Below are 7,102 nucleotides of genomic sequence, written 5' to 3'. Positions count from 1 at the left end.
CACAAATATAAACAAAAAAAATACAATAAAACTAATTGTATAATAATACATCAACTTCAACAGAACTTTTAAATAATAAAAAACCAACTTATTTGTTATTATGTGTAACTTAAACATCTTAAGTAAACAAAATGAAAAAAAAAAACATTTTTCAAATTTTATGAATTCAACCACATTTTGTAGCTTCAAAATTGTACAATGTTTAATATATTATTAACAAACATTGTTAAATGAAATGATAAGAAAATAAAAGATAGTAATAAATTGTATAGCTATAAAACTTACACCACTGCATTATATAACTTGTAAATATTTTATAATTTATAACCAAACAAGTTGTATATAGATGATACATAGATAATAAATGGTACATAAACATTTTAAGCAAGGATAGAAAAATCCATTAGTTACATAAAGAAATATTTTAAAACTTTAAACATACATTTTTAAACAAACATTTTTAAACATAAATAACTAAACAATTTAAAACTTAAAATATTAAACAAGTTATGTTAATATTATAATTGAAAAAATATACATACTGTAAGTAAATACAATAAATACAAGATTGTTTGTTCTATAGTAATAAGTAGCAATTTTTGTTTTCAAAGATTTAAATATAGTATTTCATCCATATTAGTTGTAATAAATATTTAGTATTTAGTATTGAGTTTATTAATAAACAAAATAAAGTTTACACAAGTTATTTATTGAAATTGATGTAGATTTAAACTATTGAAAATAATCAATGTAAATAAATATGTAATAGATAAATGAAACGTAATGTCATTCATAACTCAAATGGTAATATGAATCTTTATTACATTTTTTTGAAAACAAAATCAGTGTTCTAAATTAGCTTATTATATTTTTTCAAATCATAGCTAAATTTTTTATGAAACATTTAAACAACTCAATGAGATAGTATAAAAAATTATTGTAAAATGAAACAAAATGTTCAAAACTAATCACATCAAGGTAACTTACAACTTAAAACATAACTATTATATGATAACCAATGTATATTATATATAATATATCAATTATGATAGCTTAGTTTCAATCAAAAAAAATAAAATATGCATAAAAACAAGTCACCTTTATTATAGTTCTTTTAAACAGTGGTAGAAAGTAAAGATTGAGTCATCATCTATTTTTCAAAAATATTTGATTTACTTGTGTACTAGCATGTGCTCTCTCTCATTGACTTATTTTGATTGTTCATTTCCTTTTAATTTATAATTTGTTTTTTTTGTTACCATTTTGTTCATTTATTGTTTTCAGAGAAACTAATAAATAAAGCATATTATCAGGAAGGAATTACAAGGTAAATTAGTGTCAACCATTTTTTTTTAAATGTTCAGCTTATTCTTTATTTATCCAAAATAAATTATTAATCTTTAAGTCTAATAAACTGTAAATAAAATTACAAACTGTAAATAGAATTATAACTTTTTGCTATTAAGTTCATTCATTTAAGGTCTGAAATGCAATTAATAAATCAAAAACTTTAGTTGTTAATAAGATAATAAGTTAACTTTTAATATCATAACTAATTAATAATTGTTTTAATTGTAATTCTAAATATGATAACAAATCATAAAAACATAATTATATTAGTATAAATTGTTTGATGTTGGAATTGAAACTGACTTACATTTACTTGTGTACACTCTTCTTATACTGAATGTTATTTATCCAATTGCTCTACACCTTTTGCTCTATCTTTGTATCACTTTACTTGTCTGCTTGTTGATGTTTTGTTTTTCTTTCTCCTTCTGCCTTTTAGTACATCTTCTGCTTTTGTTTAAAGTTCATTCTACCTTTCAATGTAAAAGTTGTTTGTGTTGTTGTCATGGTTGTATTCTGTAGTGGCTTGCTTTATGAATAGTTTTCAAAATATTTACTAGCAGTAAGTTACTACACTTACAAATGTTGTGTAAATATATCAGGGATTATTAATACGTTCCCTGACAGGGAACATATTAATAAAACTAACAATTATTTAAACTTCATAATAGTAAATAAAAAATATTTACTACACAAATTCAGTAATATTATGAATCAATATTTAATTTAATTATTTAATTAAATTTAATAAAAAAATTTATTAGACATAAAATAAATATATAAATCATGTTGCATAAAAAGATAAATAAAATTTATTTAAAATCTTTAAAAATAATATATATTAAATATATAACTTAAAATATATTATTAGATATAAGTATAATTACAAATCTTACATTATAAATAAAGAAAAAAATAGAAGCTTATTGAATAAAATAGGTCATTAGATTAAGTTTATTTTTAAACTAATACCAAAAAATTACCAATTTACCAAAATGTATTACAAATAATTTACAAATTGTAAACTTACGAACTTTATAGCTGTTCGTAATAACACATAATACAATGAATAGTAATGACAAATAAATTTAATTTCGATATAATGATACTACAACATTTTTTTTAAACTATAGAAAAATTTATCATTTTCATAAAAATAAGAATATAAAAGATTGATAAATTTATAAACATATAATCGAAATATATTTTTTAAAATATAATATAATTAAAGCCCTGATATAAACTGTCCCTGCTTTTAAAGTCTAAAGTGCGAAAAATAAAGTGCGAAAAAACGTCATAATCATTCAGAAATCAGTATAAAAAGCAGATTCGCGCCTAAACCCGCTCATTTAGCAAAAATTCTTGACACTGGAACCCTTCATTTTTTTTTATTCTAGATGAATACAAGGTATTATAAAATGTCACATAGAAGTGTACCATTGAAACACATAACTTATATAAAAATAAGTTTAAGTATAAACATTAAAACACATTTGTTATTTGTAGTTCAAGTTAAATAAAATCCATATCCCAAAGTCTTCTAAACATTCTAAATTGAGCTTCATTGATAACGAAAGTACTTATATTTGACAAAAGTCGTTGTTCAAAAGTCTCGAATGTCTTTGTAAGTAAAATGAATTAAACATTTTTGTTGAAGTAGTCGTCTGCAACTATGATAATCTGTTGATCAGTTATGTTCAATCCTGCATTAAACACTTAATTTACTCTATATTCGTTGGTATAGAATATTCTATACTCTTCTAAAATGATTTGATATTCTAACATGGAGTTATCTTATCTTGAATGGATCCTTTTTTTTGGACCTTGGTCTTCGTGATGCTGCAGAAATGGGTTAGTTAAGTTTTGTAATAAAGAAATATTTTTATGATAATTGTTAGTCTAAGAATATAAAAATAGATGATAAGGTGAATATATGAGTTAAGTAGAATAAATAAACAGGTGAATATATTAATTTAATGGTAAATAAAAATAAATCTTACATTTATATCAATATTACACTAAGTAAAGATAACTAATTTAAATTAAATAACTTAGGAAGGATAGTTTAACAATATGATATAATTTCCTCTTTGGACACTTTATATATTCTTATTACTCTGACTTAATATTAGATCAGATTCTAATTATAGTCAGAAAAAACTTTGCCTTTCTATTTATCTCTTTACTACTTATTCTCACTTTCTCTAAGACTCATTTATTACCTATAACTCTTTGTCCAAATCAATTGAGAAAATATTGATTATTTGTAAAGCTATCCTACTAAGTTACTTAGTTTAAAATTATTTATACTAATTTATACTAATTTGAAATTTACGTAATAATTAGTCATTTATAAGTAGGTAATTAAGCGTAAAAATATTTATATCAGTCAACAAAAAGTAGGCTAACATTAATAACTTATGTAAAGTATTAATTTAGTACTTATTAATCTTCTGATGTCTCTTTTGAATAAGATTTATCAAACTTAGAATTTTTTTAGAGTTGTTGACGAAAAACAACAGAATAATTATCTAAATTTTATTGATATATTATAAATTTTCAATTCTGATATTATGTTTCTTAGCTACATACTAGTTACGTCATTATATTTTATTTATACTAAAATATTATTGAAAAAACTTGAAAAATTTTAATGGTATTTAAAAAATGATAAGCCTTAAAATAAGCTTTAAAGACAAACTATTTAAACCTAGTTTACATTTAATTAATTAATAATTATTAAGAGGAGACATATAAAGATTAGCAAGTACTACATTGCTCTACAGAAGTTATTTAGTTAACCTAACTGATAGCATAAGTAGCATAATTTATACCTTGAGTTAAAAAGTATTAAGATAACGTACATTGGTTTGATAAGAGTAATACTAATACGTCAAATGTTTAAATGTTAAATAATGAATAACTAAATCTAGTATATAAATAAATTTTTTTGTAGCGTAATAAGTCTAAATAAATCATTAACAGTACTTATTCAGTTGTAGAAATATCATAATATAAAAGTAGACCTAATACAAGTTTCCATTTAAATAACGGTTAGTGTTAGACCAGCCCAACCTCAAATTTCATATTTATTTTTATTCATTACAGGAACTTGATGTTTTTGTATATTACACGTTAATGCCCAAATTTAAAAATACTATAGGGGTTCCATTTACAAAAGCATACCATGTGAATTTATTTTCAATTTGGGGATTTTCCCTAAATCGAAAAATTTTTGACGTTGGTTTTTGATTTTTTTTAGAAATTAATTAGGCAGAGAATTATCTCGCTTCGCTCGATTTTAGTTTTAATTTCCTCGCTTCGCTCGGAATTTTTCTTATTTCTTATGTTTCATTTTCCTCGCTTCGCTCGGAATTTATCTTATTTTTTTTCGGCAACCATCTTTATAAATTCCAATTTTTGCACTTTTTTAATATTTTTCTAACCGTTTTTTCTTGAAAGCCTAACCACGCTTAAATCGTAGGTAGTAAACTTAACCGTCAAATCATATAAAAGTATGATACTATGGTTTAAGAAGTGGTTCGGCTTCGAGTTAAAATGGTATCGGACAGCTTTCGATATTTGTGCATAAGTTCTCCCGCTGCGACTTCCTCCTATCGGAGGAAGTCTTGCTCCCGAACTTTTGCACAAATATCGAAAGCCGTCCTCTAGGCCACGTCGTAATGCTTACGCCGGTTAATTAAGTTTTTTGTTTGATGTTATATATGTCAGTCTTATATTCAATAAAAAACTAAATTTTGCCAAATCTCGGTTCAGTTTATTTTTAAACATGACCAATGGGATTTATCGGTGCAAACACTTTTATTTTTTGGAATATTTGACTGTAGTCCAAAGTATACTATTTATCTAGTATAATAAACTGAAAGTATCCAAATGTATGTTTGACGTTTAAAATGATATGAGTTACAATAAAGTCTTATGTTTTATAGTATATAATCTTGATGTTTTACTCCAAACGATTTAGTTTTGGAGTAGGCAATCTAGATATTATTCTATATAAAACACTTCACTTGTTGTAATTTATTACTGTTGATATTTATTTAGTTACTTATATTACTGTTTAATATTGTGTTTAATATTAAGTTACTAGTATTAATGTGTTAAGTAGTAGCACCTTCGCTTATAAAAGTCTTCTATTTAGGCTTAACAGTGGAAACCCTTTTTTTTGTATTTGAATATTCAATAAATAAAGTAATACTGGACTATCAAATCGGATTAAAATTGATTAATTAATTCAATAAACATTTAAATTCTGGCAACTTTTGTGTCGATTTACTTTTAAACCAAAAATATATAGTAGTGCTTACAATTTTATTTTTTAGAAGATATAAAACATAGTTAAAGTCAATTAAAAACATATTTCATGCAAAATACATAATGTTTCGTAAATGGAATGTAATTATATAAGGTAAAGTACTACAACTAATAATTTCACTATTTTTTTTATTTAATTTTTTCATACTGATTGTTGCGTCATAATAATGTATGAAAATAATGTAAAAATATATTTCGAAATTTCAAAACCAGTACTAAGTATCTAATTTCGAAATAAAAGTTTGTTTGTTAAAAACATTACTGGCGTTTAGCCACACGAGATTGAGCAATAACAGGTCTGTGATGCCCTTAGATGTTCGGGGCCGCACGCGCGCTACACTGACCGGATCATCGTGTGTTCCCTAGGCCGAAAGGTCCGGGTAATCCGTTGAACCCCGGTCGTGCTAGGGATAGGGACTTGCAATTGTTTCCCTTGAACGAGGAATTCCCAGTAAGCGCGAGTCATTAGCTTGCGTTGATTACGTCCCTGCCCTTTGTACACACCGCCCGTCGCTACTACCGATTGAATGGTTTAGTGAGGTCCTCCGATTGAGCCTGGTACGTGCGGCAACGCACTCGCCGGTGTTCGAAAAGACGATCGAACTTGATCATTTAGAGGAAGTAAAAGTCGTAACAAGGTTTCCGTAGGTGAACCTGCGGAAGGATCATTAACGAATCGAAATTTGATTTCAAGCGACGTCTCTTCTTCGAAGGGACCGAGCCCTGTAACTGTTATAGTTCGGTCGCGTTGCTTTCTGACAGCGGGAGTAATAATTCAGCACGCAAGTGCTGGCGCGGCCGCTTCTTTTTGAACACGATTTTTTGGTTGCATTGAGATTGATTAACACGAGAGATCTCTTAGCGGTGGATCACTCGGCTCGAGCGTCGATGAAGGACGGAGCTAGCTCCGAGAAGTAATGTGAATTGCAGGACACATTGAGCATCGATATTCTGAACGCGTATTGCGGCCTCGGGTAATCCTGGGGCCACGTCCGTCTCAGGGTCTTTAACACACCGATCCTTTCATTAGTTTGAAAGTGCCTGCGACTCGTTTCTTAATTAAGGAGCGTGTCGTCAAAGACAGCTGGTCTGGCGATTTCACAGCTGAAGCGTGAGCAGCCTGCTGGCCTCGGGTGAGGTAGCAACGACGGTAGGTGCTCGAGAATAAGTTAAGTGACTTCAAAAGGCCGACGTACAAAGCGCATGTACTTTTGTAGTACATCACTTTTGACCTGAGATCGGGCGGGACGACCCGCTGAACTTAAGCATATCACTAAGCGGAGGAAAAGAAACTAACAAGGATTCCCCTAGTAACGGCGAGTGAAGCGGGATAAGCCCAGCGCTAAATCCGAGCCTTTTTGGAGGGCGAGGAAATGTAGCGTATGGAATTCAGCATGCGGCGAACCAACGACTGCCC

General features: G+C 27.7%; 2 non-coding genes across 2 annotated transcripts in view; both read left to right on the top strand.

Moving 5' to 3' along the window:
* The first annotated feature begins 6,538 nt into the window (after positions 1 to 6,538).
* Positions 6,539 to 6,691, top strand: LOC145843469 (5.8S ribosomal RNA). Its single transcript, XR_014370255.1, has one exon. It is a non-coding gene; the product is annotated as a 5.8S ribosomal RNA (ribosomal RNA).
* A 222-nt stretch (positions 6,692 to 6,913) lies between these two features.
* LOC145843468 (large subunit ribosomal RNA) overlaps positions 6,914 to 7,102 on the top strand; it is a 3,631-nt gene continuing 3,442 nt past the window's right edge. Inside the window, exon 1 of the ribosomal RNA XR_014370254.1 lies at positions 6,914 to 7,102. This exon is cut by the window's right edge and continues 3,442 nt beyond it. This is a non-coding gene — a ribosomal RNA (large subunit ribosomal RNA).

The sequence above is a fragment of the Thalia democratica genome, chromosome 8 (assembly GCF_965202585.1).
Source record: "Thalia democratica chromosome 8, ktThaDemo2.hap1.1, whole genome shotgun sequence".
In the NCBI taxonomy this organism is placed as follows: domain Eukaryota; kingdom Metazoa; phylum Chordata; class Thaliacea; order Salpida; family Salpidae; genus Thalia; species Thalia democratica.
The sequence above is the reverse complement of the archived record's forward strand: the minus strand, read 5'-3'. Positions and strand labels throughout refer to the sequence as shown.